This window comes from Symsagittifera roscoffensis, chromosome 8, assembly GCF_963678635.1.
Source record: "Symsagittifera roscoffensis chromosome 8, txSymRosc1.1, whole genome shotgun sequence".
Classification (NCBI taxonomy): Eukaryota; Metazoa; Xenacoelomorpha; order Acoela; family Convolutidae; genus Symsagittifera; species Symsagittifera roscoffensis.
The window spans coordinates 23,592,303-23,612,574 of NC_087069.1; the positions used below are offsets into that span (position 1 = coordinate 23,592,303).

Consider the following 20,272-nt stretch of genomic DNA (forward strand, 5'->3'; position numbering starts at 1 on the left):
GTCGCGATTAATATAATCTTGGTCGCGCCGTTTCCCACCTCGGTCTGGAAAATCGCGCCGTCTCCGCTTTGGTCTGAAAAATTGCGCCGTCTCCGCATTGGTCTGAAAAGTCGCGCCGTCTCCTCCTTGGTCTGAAAAGTCATGCCGCCTCCGCCTTGGTAGCGAGGAATGATTTCTTGGTCGCGCGGTCTCCACCTCGGTCTGGAAAGTCGCGCCGTCTCCGCCTTGGTCTAAAAAGTCGCACCGTCTCCGCTTTGGTCTGCAAAGACGCGCCGTCTCCACCTCGGTCGCGAAAGTCTTGAAAGTGCACATTTTGATCGCTGGCCAAACGGTCGCGCCGTTGTCTTTGGAGTCGCGCCGTTTCCTGAGTCGCACCGTATCCACCATGGTCGAGAAATCCCTGAAAAACTTTTTTAAAGTCGCGCCGTCTCCATGTTGGTCTGGAAAGTCGCGCCGTCTCCATCTTGCTCTGGGAAGTCTGGGAATAGCTAGGTTTGGTCGCGCCAGTCACGCCATTTCCTCACCCGCAGGGTCGCGCCATATCCGCCTAGGTCGCGAAAGTCGCGCCTTAGTTTTTTCGTTCGCGAAAGTCTGGAAATGGCAACTCTTGGTCGCGAGAGTCTGGACATACCAAACATGAGTCGCGATGTTTTGGTCGCGCCACCTCTGCTCCGGCGCGATAGTCGCAACGGATCATCATGGTCGCACAAGTCTGGAAATGCCATGTTTTGGTCGCCAAAGCCTGGACATGCCCAATTTTGGTCTGGAAAGTCTGGACATGCCAAATTTTTGTCGCGAAAGTATGGACATGAGTCTGGGAGCTCGACCCGGGAAGACCGCTCAAAAACCGCTCGAAAACCGCACAAATCTTGCTTGAAAAACCGTTCAAAAATCACCGCAAGAAATGAGCGGTTTTCGAGCGGTTTTTTGAGCAAGATTTGAGCGGTTTGAGCGGTTTTTCCAAAAAAAACCGCCCAAACCGCTCAAATCTTGCTGGAAAACCGCTCAAACCGCTCAAATCTTGCTGGAAAACCGCTCAAACCGCTCAAATCTTGAGCGGTTTTTGAGCGGGATCTCGACCCGGGTTAGGCTGAGTCTCGTCGCGCAAATTTGCAGATGGTCCAGCTTCGAAATTTCTCCAATATCGTAGGTTGTCCCAGAAGTTCCATTTCGTCTATAAATGGAGTTGTTTTCATAGTTTTTGGGACATCGGTTCGAATATAATATAACATTTTAATTCAATTTTTATTATTTTTTTAGTCCTAAAATACATAATTAGTTTTTTGTTACATTTTTATTTTTTTTTGTTTAATCAACTTTAATGTCTTACATGTTATTTTCAGTTACATTTTTTTAATAAAATTTTAGGTCTGGTTTTATTTTTTTCCATTCTCTGTGTTGGAAAATTTTTGCCTTTTAAATTCTTTTAAACATAATTTTTTATTATATATTATTATATTTTATTCATTTGCTTCAAAAAACTAGTTTTAAAACTATGTTTTTTTTTATAAAAAAATTAACTATTTTAATTTATATTAGATAAAGGTATCTTAATGTATTTCTTTTATATTGTTATTTTTTATCTCCTAAACGTTCCAAATTTTTTTCATGGCCACAAAATTTCAGAATGCATGTGACAGATTATCAGGGTTGGCATTACCTTTGTCACGATGTTCTACCTGACTCAAGGAATATATTGATAAAAATCTGATAATTGTTTTGAAAGAAACCAGGAATGGAAAGATTTTAATCACAAAATCTATGAGCTGAGCAGATTACGTAAAAAAATATGAAACAAAATTAGTATCGAAGTCCAAAAAATTGACAAACCAAGTTTTTTCTTTGGTTACTAATCTTAATTATTTTATGTTGAAAGTTTTGTAGAGACGAGCTAGAATCAAAAAGTAGTTTGCATGACAGAGAAACAACCAAGATCAATACATCCACCTAATTTTCAATTGAACTTGCTGGTGACAACCTACAAAATCAAAAATTTAATATAAAACGCTGCTACGTAAATAGATATATGTAGAAGAAACCCAAAAACAAAAAACGGATTTCACCTGCACTTTGTGGGTTCATTTTACGATTTGCGGAATTCGCTGACAATCAGCGGATTTCATTTACAATTTGCCGATCCCGTATACATTTTGCGGAATTTGCTTACACTTGCGGATTCCGCAGCAGCTTAATGTTACTATACACATGTGCTTTTAATTGTTTGTGGGTTTGACAAATTTATCCGCATTCCGCAAACACTGTTGCGGATTCTGATTTTAAGCCTGTTTTAGAGCGATTTTGAGCGGTACGGTGTTTAAAGTTTTCGTTCAAAAAAATCAAAACAGCAAAAAATATAGAAAAATATGAGAATGTTGTTGATTCCGCGACAAATCTGATTTTGGCCCCTTGTTTTTTTCTGCTTGCAACAATAAAATCACATTGACGGGCAATTCGGGACTTCTGACAGAATGTGTGCTTTTGTAGGTTTTTTTTGTCCTGAAGACCTTGCGAGTTTATTACGGATGTTTAAAAGATAACAGGGAGAATATTTAGCTTTGTTTGTCCTTGTACTGGAAAAAACTCGGTTGATAGTTTTTGTCTTGCATGGTTTTCCCGTTTTTGATTTACCAAATAAAGTTCATACACTCAAGCGATGAAATCAAGGAGGTTCGGACAATATCGATTGCGCTTGACTGTACACCGCGACCAAGACTCCTTTATGTTTGGAGGCGGTTTAGTGAATTCTCAATTCAAGACGGCCATTCCTTTGAGAACAATCAAAACAGAACAATTGGAATAACACAATCAAAGACAAATATAAACTTTTGAATTCTTCAATTTTACTGGTGGATCGCTGTTAAGCTATTCGAGATGTGCGATCACTACGGTTTGAGGTTGCCCGAAAAGTCCGCCTTGGTCTGAAAAGTCGCGACGTCTTCACCTTGTTCTGGAAAGTAGAGCCCTCTCCGCCTTGGTCTGAAAAGTCGCGCCATCTCCACATTGGTCTGGAAAGTCGCACGGTATCCACCTCAGTCGCGATTAATATAATCTTGGTCGCGCCGTTTCCACCTCGGTCTGGAAAATCGCGCCGTCTCCGCTTTGGTCTGAAAAATTGCGCCGTCTCCGCATTGGTCTGAAAAGTCGCGCCGTCTCCGCATTGGTCTGAAAAGTCGCGCCGTCTCCTCCTTGGTCTGAAAAGTCATGCCGCCTCCGCTTTGGTAGCGAGGAATGATTTCTTGGTCGCGCGGTCTCCACCTCGGTCTGGAAAGTCGCGCCGTCTCCGCCTTGGTCTAAAAAGTCGCACCGTCTCCGCTTTGGTCTGCAAAGACGCGCCGTCTCCACCTCGGTCGCGAAAGTCTTGAAAGTGCACATTTTGATCGCTGGCCAAACGGTCGCGCCGTTGTCTTTGGAGTCGCGCCGTTTCCTGAGTCGCACCGTATCCACCATGGTCGAGAAATCCCTGAAAAACTTTTTTAAAGTCGCGCCGTCTCCATGTTGGTCTGGAAAGTCGCGCCGTCTCCATCTTGCTCTGGGAAGTCTGGGAATAGCTAGGTTTGGTCGCGCCAGTCACGCCATTTCCTCACCCGCAGGGTCGCGCCATATCCGCCTAGGTCGCGAAAGTCGCGCCTTAGTTTTTCGTTCGCGAAAGTCTGGAAATGGCAACTCTTGGTCGCGAGAGTCTGGACATACCAAACATGAGTCGCGATGTTTTGGTCGCGCCACCTCTGCTCCGGCGCGATAGTCGCAACGGATCATCATGGTCGCACAAGTCTGGAAATGCCATGTTTTGGTCGCCAAAGCCTGGACATGCCCAATTTTGGTCTGGAAAGTCTGGACATGCCAAATTTTTGTCGCGAAAGTATGGACATGAGTCTGGGAGCTCGACCCGGGAAGACCGCTCAAAAACCGCTCGAAAACCGCACAAATCTTGCTTGAAAAACCGTTCAAAAATCACCGCAAGAAATGAGCGGTTTTCGAGCGGTTTTTTGAGCAAGATTTGAGCGGTTTGAGCGGTTTTTCCAAAAAAAACCGCCCAAACCGCTCAAATCTTGCTGGAAAACCGCTCAAACCGCTCAAATCTTGCTGGAAAACCGCTCAAACCGCTCAAATCTTGAGCGGTTTTTGAGCGGGATCTCGACCCGGGTTAGGCTGAGTCTCGTCGCGCAAATTTGCAGATGGTCCAGCTTCGAAATTTCTCCAATATCGTAGGTTGTCCCAGAAGTTCCATTTCGTCTATAAATGGAGTTGTTTTCATAGTTTTTGGGACATCGGTTCGAATATAATATAACATTTTAATTCAATTTTTATTATTTTTTTAGTCCTAAAATACATAATTAGTTTTTTGTTACATTTTTATTTTTTTTTGTTTAATCAACTTTATTGTCTTACATGTTATTTTCAGTTACATTTTTTTAATAAAATTTTAGGTCTGGTTTTATTTTTTTCCATTCTCTGTGTTGGAAAATTTTTGCCTTTTAAATTCTTTTAAACATAATTTTTTATTATATATTATTATATTTTATTCATTTGCTTCAAAAAACTAGTTTTAAAACTATGTTTTTTTTAATAAAAAAATTAACTATTTTAATTTATATTAGATAAAGGTATCTTAATGTATTTCTTTTATATTGTTATTTTTTATCTCCTAAACGTTCCAAATTTTTTTCATGGCCACAAAATTTCAGAATGCATGTGACAGATTATCAGGGTTGGCATTACCTTTGTCACGATGTTCTACCTGACTCAAGGAATATATTGATAAAAATCTGATAATTGTTTTGAAAGAAACCAGGAATGGAAAGATTTTAATCACAAAATCTATGAGCTGAGCAGATTACGTAAAAAAATATGAAACAAAATTAGTATCGAAGTCCAAAAAATTGACAAACCAAGTTTTTTCTTTGGTTACTAATCTTAATTATTTTATGTTGAAAGTTTTGTAGAGACGAGCTAGAATCAAAAAGTAGTTTGCATGACAGAGAAACAACCAAGATCAATACATCCACCTAATTTTCAATTGAACTTGCTGCTGACAACCTACAAAATCAAAAATTTAATATAAAACGCTGCTACGTAAATAGATATATGTAGAAGAAACCCAAAAACAAAAAACGGATTTCACCTGCACTTTGTGGGTTCATTTTACGATTTGCGGAATTCGCTGACAATCAGCGGATTTCATTTACAATTTGCCGATCCCGTATACATTTTGCGGAATTTGCTTACACTTGCGGATTCCGCAGCAGCTTAATGTTACTATACACATGTGCTTTTAATTGTTTGTGGGTTTGACAAATTTATCCGCATTCCGCAAACACTGTTGCGGATTCTGATTTTAAGCCTGTTTTAGAGCGATTTTGAGCGGTACGGTGTTTAAAGTTTTCGTTCAAAAAAATCAAAACAGCAAAAAATATAGAAAAATGTGAGAATGTTGTTGATTCCGCGACAAATCTGATTTTGGCCCCTTGTTTTTTTCTGCTTGCAACAATAAAATCACATTGACGGGCAATTCGGGACTTCTGACAGAATGTGTGCTTTTGTAGGTTTTTTTTGTCCTGAAGACCTTGCGAGTTTATTACGGATGTTTAAAAGATAACAGGGAGAATATTTAGCTTTGTTTGTCCTTGTACTGGAAAAAACTCGGTTGATAGTTTTTGTCTTGCATGGTTTTCCCGTTTTTGATTTACCAAATAAAGTTCATACACTCAAGCGATGAAATCAAGGAGGTTCGGACAATATCGATTGCGCTTGACTGTACACCGCGACCAAGACTCCTTTATGTTTGGAGGCGGTTTAGTGAATTCTCAATTCAAGACGGCCATTCCTTTGAGAACAATCAAAACAGAACAATTGGAATAACACAATCAAAGACAAATATAAACTTTTGAATTCTTCAATTTTACTGGTGGATCGCTGTTAAGCTATTCGAGATGTGCGATCACTACGGTTTGAGGTTGCCCGAATTTTTGATCAGGGACCTTTAATCCATCCATGTATATCTGACCGGAATACACAAAAATCTCTAATTCTACTTTTCACAAACGCCAGTGTTTTCAGCTAGTCAGCTTAATTGCATCCAAAAGAGTCAATTGCGAATCAGCAGTGCTGCAAAATTGACCTACTCATTGATGACATTCCATCAGATTACCATCATACTCGGAAAACTTCCTTTCGGGTGAAGGATTCCTCTCGTTCGATGCCAAGACTTCGGCTAATTTTGAGCGGATTTCGATTGTGATGGCGGATTAGAAGAAGTTTTTCTACTCTAGATGCAGCCAAACTCGAAAAGTACCGCTGATGAACTGACTAGTTTGGAAAATCCAAAACAGTCGGTATTCTCAGGGGTAATTGCTCGTGTGGCGGAGTGAAATAGTAAACTGCTTTCACGGCTATTCTACTCGAAAGTAACATATTTTGAAGGCGCAACTGGTGTTTTCAGCTTCAATTACTTGTGGGTTACAAACTGCAGGGGTCTTTGTTGCATCTGCAGGAATTCAAGACGCGAAGTTCGTGTTATAGAACTGGCTAAAGCAGGTGCGGTGACCTACAAGGGATTTTGCCAAAACCATTGGAGTGCAATAAGGTAACCTTAAAAACGATGGTGACGGGACCTTTTCAAAATTGGTAGATATGGTAGGGTCAAACCCACTGATTAACCCACTGATTCGCAACTGAAAATTGTAGGTTGTATTTCATTTTAATTTATATTCGACGTGTAGTTGTGCTGAGCATCAGTGCCGGTAGCAATCTGCATAAGATATCTCGAAATAAGGGGAGGTATTTAAGCCCATGCATCTTTGTTGAAGACAAACCCCCAATTTCGTCGGCGTTACTTGGAGGAACTTTATCCACAGTGGTGATATACGGAAACATGTTTTACCCAGAAGTTCAAGTTGTCATTTCGGTTACAGTCACTCGGGTCGAATCGGTAGATTTTCCACCCAAGTTTCTGTGCAATTATCTGATGTTTCCCTGTGAGTGCTTACCGCGATAGCAAAAAAGTCAACATAGTCGGAGTACTCTTCTAATTAAGCTTCAGCTGTTTTGCTTCAACGTACTTTTTTCTTTTAACCTCGCTTTGTTTGCTTTCTTCTAACCTTTGCATAATTTTGAGCTCCTGGGACTTTAGTTCTAGTACCTGACTTGAGCATTTTTTTGTCTCTCGGCATCCTTTGTTCTCAAATTATTTAACACCACCACTTTTTCCAATGAATAGAAATCTCTGAGATCATTGTTCTTTGACCTGAAACCCTAGGCCGATAAAAGCCTTGAAGGTTTGCTTTTTTTTCAAGTCCTACAATGTTCTCAGCGTTCTGTTTTAAACCATTGTGTCATTTTGTCACCAGGCCAAACAAAAGTTCATAAAAAATTTTTCTTTATAAGTGACATATTGGGCTATTTGACATATATTTTTTTAAATAAACAGCTCTTTTCTAGAAAAAAAAATTAAAATTTTTGGTGTAGTTCTCCACAATTATCTTTCGTTTTCTATTCTGTATGTCTTCTTCAATGTAGTCATGATCAGTGATGAGTTCAATTATGGGGTTACGCCAAAACACAAAAATTTCAGCTCTTTTTGGCCTGACTGTTAGTTCGATGTGCAAACTGTTACACTCAGACCAGGAGAGGAACGTATCAAAATTTAGTTCAATGCAAAGCGAACCAAACAAAATTTCAGCACTATAACGCAAATGAAAGACTCTACACAATCAGTAGAATAACAAGCATAATAGCTGAGACCTGTGAACCTCAGATAGGTCCATCTGCGTATTGGCTAAAATGGGAGTACGTTGCCTAAAGAGCGCTTGTTACCTTTTATCTAATCTGTTTTTCCTATTGAATTTTGCGACAAGTGTGCCAAAGCGAAAACTTTTCAGTATCTGCGAAATATTTAGTTTTTTTTTCTAACTCATTGGGCCACGGAAAGGCCAAGAGTTGTTTCGGCCACCTTTACCCTTAGTTTTACAAATTTGATATCAACTGCCCGGCTATATTGATGGTTTCAACACGCAAACACTTTATTTTAATCAACATTAAGAATTTCCTGAGCTCTAGCACATTGATACTACACGTTGTCACTCATTTTAGCTCGATAAAAGTTTAAGATGGCGACAAGACTATCTTCGGACAAAGATTTGAAGTTTTCGCTGTCATGAATATTAACTGAAATAATTGTGACGTCGCGCCAAATCACAATTCGACTCAAAACACTGTAGAGGTTTAAGCTGTGTACAGTCTCCCGGAGAACAGCTGCTTTCAGGTTGAAGTTTTATGAGAGGCTACATATTTAGATGTCGATCATTTCAGTTGTTACCTATCATTATTTATATTCTTGAGAGTTTCTCATATCACTGTTGATTATTAGCTGGTACCTGCCTCTCAGTCAATCTAGGTATGTCCAGTTGTTGACCTCTAGTTCTTTTTCTGAATTTTATGAGCTAGAATCAAGTTGAATTTAATCTTTACAATCCTACCATTTTTTCTTACCCTTGATGTGGCGCAGCCACTGGATGAAGGGGGAAAAAACCCCCTTGGAAATGTTGCGTTCTGGCCTCCGAACTAAGCGGAGCCACAACTACTCTGGCAACACTGAAAACTAAATCGAGGCGACTTTAACTGAAACAAAAATTATTGCACCGGGAGATTTTGCAGGAAAATCAAGGGAAGAAGGAGAAATGACACTCATCTCAAACTTGTTTTTATGTCTAGGACTTGAGAGACAGCGGACACTGCATAATCAGCACCCAGACTTGGATATGGAAACGTTCCAATACCCCAGATTTTTAGGCACTTATATAGATTTTTTCAAGAAGGAGCGAAATGAGACATACAAAAAGTAACAAATGTTGTCCAGGAATTAAAAGGAAGGGGGAGAGTTTGGTCAGAACTCAGTGGAATGGTAGCCAGATGTAATTTGTGGACTCAGGAGCGAAAATGGTGAGAGACATATTTATTTTTAATATGCGGAATAGGGACGCAGAGAACGAGCGGTGCCGGGAAAAAAAAACCCCGCAGGAAGACTGAAGATCTGAAGATCGCAACATCAAATGAAAAAGGAGACAAGTACGCTGAAACATTTAGAGGAAGTGTGAAGGCGGATCCAATCAGTAACATTCGTGGACCAAGGAGACGAGGAACCCGGAGGTGACGGAGACCATACCAGAATTGGGAGAGTTTGAACTCCAGATCGGACATGCTATAACTGCGACCAGCCGAGCTTCACTCCAGATCACCGACAGCGATGCCCAGCAAGATAAGTCACATGCAATTTCTGCACAAAAATAGGGCATTTCGAGAAGACTTGCAGGGGAGAGACTGTTAGATAGGGGACAATCAATCGGAATTATCCAAGGCATGAGATGTTTGAAGGAGAAGAGTCTCCCTCGGATGAAGTTGGTTCGCAAAATGCTTCCAATTACGTAGGATTCGTGAAAAGAGAATACCGCAGAGCTTCCGTAGGTTTCGTGAAAATGGAACAACGCCGGTGGTCATCGGAGAGCTCCGATGATTATATGGTCATGGTGAGAAGACGTAAGAAGGAGACACAACTAAAGATTTCGGGGCCAAAGCTGAAAATCTACATTAATGGACACTCAATGAAAGTCTGGATTGACAACAGATCGCCACTTGAAACATGCTGACACTTGAAAACTTCAGAAAAACATAGGGAAGAACTGGAATCGACTTCAAACAGAACAACACGGAAGACGACGAACTTCGGGACTACAGTAGCAGTCGCATTAACTTTTTAGTAAAAATGGATGTGGAGTTAGCATCAAACAGACGGAAAACACGAGCAGAAATCAGAGTCATCGGAGTAACCAGACACTCAGTCGCCAGACGTGACCTCATGGGGAAACTGGGTCTACAACTCATGCAGGTAGATCCAAGGGAACAGTTATGAGTATCCAAGGGGCGGAAAGCTCAAGCGGGAATGTGCAAACGGGAAAATGGAACAGGACATGGATCCCTGGCAACAAATTTTTTGTATGCTTTTTCCAAAAATTCTCACTAGAAAATATAGGAGTTATAAGGTCCAAGCCGAGTTTTTCCAAATTCTCGTACCGATGCACCAAAAAGGACGCTCCAATTCAAAGTGGATAAAGCGATCGACACGCTACTGGCCCACGGACATGTAGAAAAACTGTGAGATTGTTCGGATTGATATTTTGTTTCGCTAATTGTAATTATCGTAAAAATGGACGGCTTCGGGGAATCAGCGCTTCAATCAGGAGAACTTATTAAACTGGTGGATAAAAACAAATATCAGATGCCAAATATAAAAGAACTTGTAGATACAATAGGACAAATTATTTCCGAGAGAAAGAAAGGGGGATTTGTATTTCACCATAATGGGTTTAAACTATGCGTACGGGCAACTACCACTCAAAAAAGAAACGAGCTTGAGTTGTAATTTCGCACGGTTCTGGACATGGTTTTACGGATCAACGTCGATGCCGTCTGAAGTCCAGCGGGTAATGGACTCAATTTTGAACGAAACTCCTCATGCAAACGCTGTTACTGATGATATCTTGTCTCGAATATTTAATCGAGAAATCATATCATTGAAACTATCCAAATGTGAGATCGCGAACGAGAATGCGGGTGGCTCGGTCACCGCATAACGGAATCGGGAAAAACACCTTTGAAACGAAAAGTGGCTCCGATCGACACACTATCGGCCCCAAAACTTGTAACGCAATTGAAATTATTTATGGGCTCAATCCACAGTCTTCATAAAAAGCTACGGGCAGCAGCAGAACTGCCAGCGCCACTAAGACCGCTCCTTAGCAAGAAAAACGACTACAAATAGTTTGAGAGGCGCAAAAATTCGTTTCAAAATATGAATTTGGGGGTAGCAAACACCGTCAGTTAAAACATTTTGACATCCAAAGGATTTTGAATTTGTATGTGACGCGAGTCATAATGGTCTCAGAGCGGTTCTGGAAAAATTTGTTCAGAAATGTAGCGCCAATCTCATTCTTATCACGATTTCTAAATGCAGCCGGATAAAAATACTCTACTAACGAGCTGGAAATCTTGGCAGTTGTGTGGGGTTGCCGAATACTTCAGAAATTATATCTTAAGAAGATCAATTACCGTAATAACAGACCAAAAAGCTCTAAATTACCTACTCAAAAGGATTAATAAAAAAACTTGGCAAACAATAGAATAACACGATGGCTAAACAGACTAATTCCGTCCGATTTTGTCATAGAACACAAACCAGGCTCAAAGATCGGATTCGCAGATTATTTGTTGAGACACCCAAGCTAACCCCCAAAGACTATGAGTCTGTAAGATAACTTATTTACCGTCGCTAAACTGAACTCTATATTGAAATCCTTTAGTTTCAAGGTCAACTCTCAACCCCTTGGTAAGGAAATCGCATTAAAACACAAGTTACTGGTTCTAATCAATCTGAACGGGACTCCTCCAATCAGAATCAAGAACGGGAAACATGAATGCGCATATCAACAATTCAGGGCGGAATGTCATGAATAAGAGAACTGACCAATGCGAATCGATCGATTTACATACCGCATACATCAACAAAATCCAAGGGATGTTCAAGGTGCGATATCGTTCTCATGAAGGACGGCTCGTATAGCCTAAATTACATCAAATAGACAGTATGGATGGAAGCTCAGATTGTTTTTATCCAGTCAACGGAATCGATTCAAAACTGAATTGTCCAACCAGACTAGATGATAATCTTGAGAGTGGCGATGAAATATCTGTTTCAAGTCCAAAAATTGAAGCCGTTAATAAAAATACACGTGATTCGGAAAATAATTCAGTACTGTTCATTCTCTCCAAACTTCCAGGTGAATTTTTCCCAACTATATACCATAGTCAATGAGTCATGTCATTTATTCCACGTGATTGTATAAATAGTAGGAAGTCTACAGCTTTACTTGAACTTTTTAAGTTGGAATTGATCGCTTCAGACACACCTGCCAATATTAACTTACATAAAGTCAAAGAATATAATGTTTGTTTTCTTTTATAAAAGAAGACAAACCTGAAGGAGGAGCTGATGAAGGTGGGAAAGAGTTGGGCTCAATACTCCAATGATCTCTCACACAAGGAAGAATGTGATTGGTAAGACGGACGCCTTTTCGTTCCTCTACCACTCTTAGTACCATTCGAGGTGCGAATTCACTTCTACCACCATAGAAAGCAAAACATGTTCGAGGCGGCGGGGGATATGTGGTATCCTTACATGTACCGTAGTGTGGTGCCGACGTAGACGTACTGTCAACAGCGCACGGATGCGGGTAGGAACTTTAAAACGTGGCTAACCAAGGGGGATGTCGTGAAGATTCCAAACCAAGGAAACCAATTTTATGTTTGCAGTTGCACTACTGGGTCCCCATAAACTATTTAAATGAACAGAAAAAATATGACTTGGTCGCGCGGACCATTTTTCAAGTTAGCCATCGGCTATGTTTACTACCACCAACACGTTAGATAAAGTACGAATTTTTTTGGATAAGTATATCTACCAACACGGAGTACCTCTAAGAATTCACGTAGAACAAGGGTCATCTTTTACGTCCAAAAGTTTAAAAGCTTCTGTAAAAGCGAAGACGTCGAGCTAATAGACTCCCCAGTGAAAAAACACCGCAGCACAGCTTTTCTGGATAGAAATATAGATAGCCTCAAAAACTTCGTGCTCACCTATGCAACCAATGAGGAGCATAAAACTTTAGAGTGTATGATTGATAAAGCGTTAAGCGCGTTAAGCAAAACATATTTAAAATTGAGAACATATCACAAAACAGGGACCCGGGGGAACGGAAGCGAGAATGTAATCAGTTATGTTGGAACAGACATTGCGGAGATTTACAGTAAATGAGAATCAACCTCACATAATCTATTCAACCAGAAACCCAGTAGATGGTTTTATATGGAAAACAGGAATTAAACTCATAAAGGAAGAGGTAGTTTTAGGTCTGCGAAAGGAAAAAACTGTTCACCAAGGAGGAATTTTTAGATGCGGATCATGGGATCATTCATCAAAACAAATGATGGGATGAAGATAGCAAATGCGAGAAGAGGAGAACAGACATACCGAGGAAAATCACGATATCATCGGAGGTTTTATCAGTCTTTTCAGACGACTCCGCAAAGTACGGACAAAAGGGAGAGCTTTGAAGAGGAGGAGGACCGGGAGTCAAGTTTTGGGCATATTGATAAGTCTTTTGAGACGTCATCATGCTATTACGCAGAAGAATTGGAGATGGCAGAGAGCAGAGGAGAGGAGAAAAAGTAAAATTGAACTCGAGATAATTGTAGAGCAGAGGCGACAAGATCAAATAAGTCATTGAAAAAATGGATGGGGGTTGTGCAAAAATTTACAGGAGAAAAATGGAAACATTTGTAGGAAAGAAAAGTTGAGACAGAGCGCAAGTTTGACCTTGGAAGAGGAGGAGTGATCCAAGCTGAATTTTCGGGGTTATTACGAATTAGGGAAGTGTTATAAAATTGAAATTGAAAGCTTTTATAATGATATTCCACTATAACTTGGAATAAAAGCGGTTGAAAAGTTAAAAAAGACACTAGATTTCCCAAACAACCTGATGTGGACCACAGAAAAAAAAGTTCTAAGCTAACCAGACACAGTGTGAGACATCGAATATGGAGAGTGAAAATGGATCGACAAAGCTGTATATGGAACAACGATTTACCAAAGCAGGAAAGATAAAATTGTTGGAAATTATTTGTAATGAGGATATTGAAAAACAAAAAGAAAAGGTTCATAGAAGATTCAGGGATGAAAAAAATTACAGATGAAATAATTGAAAGCATAATTGCAAACTGCACCAATCTAATGATGTCGGTGAAGTAGCTTATACCAAAAAATCTTTGACTCCTAAAAGTAAAATTTTCAACGAATCGGTGGTAATCGACCTTGCAGATTAGACAGACCTTAAAACAAATAATTAAGTTGCACTTTTGCACACGATAGATAAATTTCCGCAATTTTCAGTTGTAACTGGTGTAGAATCTAAGAAACTAGCCATAATCATGGAGATAATTTTAATTGGTTGGCTTGTCCGATTCGGCACATTTTATGTTTTCTACACGATTTGGTAGGGGAATTCAACAATGAACTGATTTGGCTACTATTTTCAACGTTTGGATGTCTTGTTGAAATGACAGCCATTAATGCACCCTACTTCAATGGTAAGTGGATTGACGTAATTGAGTCATCAAAGGAATGCTGACAAAGCTGACAACGGAAATTTTCGAGAGTTTTCATTAGAAGCCACCATTGCACATTCCGGATTTGCAAAAAATTCAATGTTGGATTGGATAAAGTGTAGGGGGTAAGACGAAAACTTACAATCCGTTTTTGGCAATGCCAGTGAGATTCACTTTAAAGTCTGAGGACATTTTCTTAGAGTGCAAATATCTGGAGAAGTTTTTATCAAAGTCGAAAATGAAAAAGAAAAAAGTTTTAAAGTAAAGGGGCATTCGACACGTTAATCGAGTTAGTAATTAGATTATATACCATCGAAAAATTCTGGAGAAAAGTTATTGGATGGGACCAGTGATGATCAGTGCGCTGGATAAAGGGATTTTCATTAGTAGGCATGGTAAATGTTTAATTCATGTTCTCTATGCGAGAGAGAAACCACCAAGAGATTGATATAATGATCGGGACGAAGATGTAGAAAGCTGGTGTCATAGTGAGGAATGAGACCTAAATTACAAAGAGACCTAAGCAGAGACATCATTATAAAGTAAACGGAGGACAGTGTGATATGTGGTGAATGAATTGGAAATACGTTTCGCGAGAAAGAAATGTTTTACTGGGAAAACTTTTTCCTGTCATCGAAGAACACGTTGACAGGAAGAAATGGAATCAGTCAGCCAAACAGACTGCGGCAAATTGGTGGGATGACGAGCAAAGGAACTCAACCGGAACGAAAACTAAATTCGTTCAATTGCAAAGCAAACATTAACAAAATTCAAGGCCAAATTTGATAAATAAATTGACGAAGAAACCCAAACTGAGATGAGTCACGGAAATTTGAAGAAAGATCAAATCGCATTCGAAAGTCGGCTTAAAATTGGATGGAACTAAATTTGAAGGAAGTAAAATTAGTGGCTAGTAGTTAACAAACAAACAAAGTTTGTGGGTTACGTTCGCGTTTTTTGGAGGGATTTACCGAATTTATAGTGATTTACCGAGCGAGGTGACAGTGAGTGAAAAGGAGATCGAAAATGGAACAAAAGAGTTACTATAAGACAGAAATGAAGGAAGAACAGGAACGGACGGAAGCAGAAAGAGAAACGGAGAAGAGACGGTGATAGCAAGATGTAGGTATGTGTTTACCGTAACGTCACCACCAATAAATGGAGACTGCGGAAGTTTTCAAGATTATGAACCAAACAAAGGAATTTAGGGCGATCGCAAATAGCCATTATGGAGACAGATATAAGTTGAGATAGAACTGCAGGGTGCGGCAAAGCAAACACTTCAGGAGAAGGAACAAAAGACAGCAGGAGAGCTGGAAAGATGAAAATAGTCTGATTTGTTTAATTGAATCCATAGAGGTGAATCGGGAAATCCAGAGGTGGAGCGGTTTAGATATGAAGGAAATCTGTTTCAAATCAATTTGAAGAGAGCTATACACCAAGAAAATCGAACTTATGCAAAAATCAAGAGAAATCAGAATAAAAAAGAAACAAAGGGAGAATGATGCGAGGAGGAGGGACAGAAGATTAGTGACAGCACGCCCCAACAGGATCAGAACGGACCCTTAGCGAACAATTAATGGCAGGTTTTAAAAAAGAAGTCAAGATATGTGAAACTGAAGAGGAAGAAACGGATGACAGAGAGACGAATAGCTGGAAGATGGAGAATGAAGGAACGGAAACCACTGAAAAAGAAGTAAGTGGGAGGAGTACAGCAGAACTAAGCACAACAAACACAATGATCTCACATGATGAAGACAATGAAAAATCAAGAGAATAAATGGGCAAACAAAGAATGAATATCGAAGAGAAATGGCACCGAAGCGAGACGTTGTCGACCCAACTAAGAGCGACAAATTTTGAGACACAAGAAGCCCGACAACTGGAATGGAAACCATAAGGCGGATGGACCTCCAATTAATCTCTAATTCCCGCCCTGGTAAATGTCAATGACACGTCAGTAACAGTGACGAATAAAGAAAGACCCAAACTGTGAAACAAATCGATGACTAGATTTGAAAAACTAATACTTTTGTCACTGCTGAACCTGATCCATCAGACAGAAGTGATGGGAGTACCAAAATGGAAGGATAATCAAGGAATTTTCTTAATGTCTCGTTGAGAGGAGCTGGAGGGATGGAACCTGTTAAAAGGGGTCGAGTAGTTGAACAATCATGTTGCTGGAGATCTGGGGAAACGGATTCTGAGGACCAGATGGACTGACACTTGGAAAGTGGCTACTGATGGTACAAAAAAACCTAGCTTGAGATTAACTCTGCTAGGAGACCAAGAAGACAAGTGTCTGTTACTAAAGAAGTTTGCTGCAACTGCATCAGAAGCGACCTGCTGTTTTGCGTACTGAATCATCAAGTCGCTCAGATGGGAACCAGTGATGATTGCCATCAAAAAGTTCTTTCTCTAATCAGGAAAAATTTAACACGACGTGTATAAACAACCACCAATCGAGGCGAAGATACCAGAAACTCAAGGTGGGAAACTGCTCGTGGCACATGGAATTAGCGATGCAGCTCACGAATGTTCTCAAACAATGGTTAATCACTTAAACATGCAACAAATTTACAAATGCATACCACATGACTTACTATTTTACTCGTAATCCGAAAATTTTACTCGTAATTTCACTCACTATTTTACTCACTATTTTACTCGTAATCCGCTAAGGAGCAGTGTATCGGACTATTAATTCATCATGTAGACAAGATTCTCGCCGGAGGCACAACCGAATTCGAGAATGGGGTGCATTGAACATTAGAATATTTGCAATTGAGCACAATTAAAATACAGAACTTCGATTTCATAGGGCTTAGTGTGGCAAACGTATTGCGACCACATAAAAGTTCAGCCAAATTTGCGCGATGTGATGTTCATCCAGGAGTTTGGCGATATGCCAGCAGCAGACATTTAAATGGCCATAGGAGATTGCATGGTTGCAATGGCGAGGTCATTAATCGGGAAGCTGGAATGGATGAAAAATTTAATCAGCCCAGATTTATCCAAAAGGCTTAATGAAGCTCTTAGCTTGACGAATACGAGACCAACGTGGGGTTGATAAGAGTATTGAACAACGTAGTTCGACTCTACAAAAAGCGGCCAATTCATCATTGAAGTTTGAAATATTTACCTGAATTTTGCAGATCGAGTTTCACGGAGATGAGATTCGAAAACATCAATTAACAATGAACCAAATAGGAATTATACGAGAGAAAGAGTCGGAAAAAGGTGGCAACAAGTCGAGGGCAGACAAAGACGATAGGAAGACTTCATAGCAACATCTTTCAATCAGATATATACGCGGCCAGACTCACAAGCGAGGAATGTGTTTACCGGAAGACGATAGTGGTAGAAGTGGGTGTACGGTATAGATTCGAGAGTGGAAAATTTCTACTCTACTATGAGTGGAAAGGTCCTTTCCATGCTTTTTTCCATGCTACGATGAGTAGAAAAGTAAAACATGGAGTACTGCATGATGCAATGCTAAGGCAGATTGACATAACGTCTCACTACTCAATCAAGGTGGTGAGCTTGTATGCACCGGTGGCATATTTGGACAAAAAAGCATATTTGGACGAGAATTACGATTATGGCGAGTTAACACCGAACGAGCATGAGCAAAGGTCATCGGACCAATCAGGGAAAGACAATATGTGGCACGACAAGGGAAGCAAGGTAGAAGGAACATTGTAAAGAGAGGGAATTTTGCAATCTGAAAAAGAACAAACTGTGATTAAGAAAAGAAAGAAATTAAAATTTTCTTATTTTTGACTGATGTTAAAATCGGTGATAGATGCACTATGTTAACAAGTTATTGGTTCGAAATCTATGAAATGTTGTAAAGAGTGGATTTAAAATTGGTTGTCTCTATTTGTACACCGGGGAATGTGTGATTTGAGTTGTACGTTTCAGTACAAAATGTCATGATGTTTTTGCGCATGTGACGTCACAAAGCTAATCTAAAATAGGATAAAAGCTAAAAGAAGAGAGGCTCTTACACAAATGAACCAATTCGAACCCAGTTGTTTTACTCTTAAAGGAGCTCTTCAACTGAACTTGCGCCAAACTACTACGGAACGCATAAAACATCTCGAACGTTGTTTGCTTGGCTAGAGATATTGTTTTTCCAGGTGTTACTTTAAAGTTCTTAATTTACTACTTGCTCAGGAACCACAAACTTTAACCACTTAAGACATCTAAGTTTGTTATCTGGTGCCTAATATAGTTCCTTGAGTTCAGCTTTGGATCTCATACAACGCCAGAAAAAAAAACTCAGTTGAGCTCTTTAGTTGATATGATTATTCACTTGAGATATTTTCTGGATTTGTCATCTTATTGGAGTCAAATGGTCCTGACATTGGCTCTTGCAATTGAGCGATACATCATCATCGTTCGAGCTCATGACTCTGCTATTCTTCTATCTAAGCGAAGACGTGTTCTTTTCTACTCCTTGACTATTTTCACGTGCTGTCTGATTCCTCTCCTTGGAACTATTGACAATTTAATCAATCTGGACACGGGCCAGTGGCGTGAGCGGAAATTTTTATGGCGAGGGGGAGTTGGGAGGGGAGGGGGTTGGCAATTTTTCAAAAAAAAAAATCAGAAAATTTTGCCGTTGATTTTTGTTCAATTTGCCAATTTGATTTTCCAAGCTCTCCCGAAACGCTTAAAGGACTGGATTTTTTTTCAAAAATTGATTGCGCTGCAGGCAGGGGCGGATCTAGGATTTTCTCGCGAGGGGGGCGGATTTTCAAAAAAATTGCGTAATTTTTTCGACCTTTTTTTTAGATCTTTTTTTTAGTCCCTGTTTTGGCCAAATTTTCTGCGCCGCAGGCAAAATTTTGAAAAAACAGTCAAAAAAGGTGTTTTTGGGAACTTTTTAGAAAATTTGACCAAAAAATCGCGTTCCCTCCTCAAATTAGTATATTTTGGCGCCGAAGGCGCCTTTAGAAAAACTTTATGGTCGGTCGGCCAAAAATGAATTTCTTAAAAACTACCAAAGAGGGAAAGTACAAAAAATATTGACCAAAACCCCCTCAAATTATGAACAGAAGGCGCCTTCAGAACTTTTTTTGTTTGGCCCAACCAAAAATAGATGTCATAAGATTGTTTCAAGGACTGGACCCTTTTAAAACAAACTGTCAAGCAGAAGTAAGGGGGGACTCCAACAAAACACAAGCAGAATTGAGGGGGGTAACTCCAACCAAACCCTCTTCCCCCGCCGCGGCACGCTACTGACACGAATTATCAAGAGACAACGGTAAATAAAACTTTTGTACTAGTTTGTCTCATAAGACTCAAAAGGACAAAATAACGTCTGATAAATTTCAAGCAACAGAATCAACCGAATGTCTATTATCCGGTCACTGTTGCTTTTAATTGAGTTGTGACGGAAGGTCTAACTCATATATTAATTTCAGATAAGGTACACCGTCTGCTCGTCACGCTATCTTATTTTCAGCCGGATAGATTCGTGCAACTTCTTAGTCTAATACCGATCTTAATCTTACTCTTACATCTTTTAGTCTCAATAGATCTAGAGTATACTGGTTTGTTACGAGTTGGTCTCTTGGAAGAAGCAACTAAGCTGTAAGTTAAATTCAGAATGCTCTGGTGCTGAAATTACAAGTAATTTCAGCACTTACAAATTAATGGGTTGTTAGTTCGATGGATCATGATTGGTCAGTACTAAATATTTTATAGTGATAAAACATTCAATAAAAAAATATAGTTTAGATCTGGTTCCACCCATCCGGGGTTTACAGAGTTTTTGAATCTGTTAGCTTCTATCTGTAATGAAGGATGGATGGTGATCGTTGGTATTTGGCGAGCATCATTTCTTGTTCCGTTCTTGGAGAAGAAAGCTCCAGGAAGCTAAAATCGTCGACATGAAGTTGTTAGCTGTCGTTCGACAATAACTATGACCACCAACGAAATCAATCTGATTTCAAGATGGTTTGCTACGGTCGTCTGTTCTTGATCGTTTGTTTAGATCTGGATTGAGAATGGCGTGAAGCTCGAGTTTGGAGGGAATGCCCTTTGACTCGGA

At 39.8% G+C, this 20,272-nt stretch overlaps 1 protein-coding gene across 1 annotated transcript in view; it reads right to left on the reverse strand.

The window, feature by feature from the left end:
* LOC134853297 (adenylate kinase 9-like) overlaps window positions 1-20,272 on the reverse strand; it is a 570,635-nt gene that overhangs the window by 381,252 nt on the left and 169,111 nt on the right. The window lies entirely within an intron of this gene.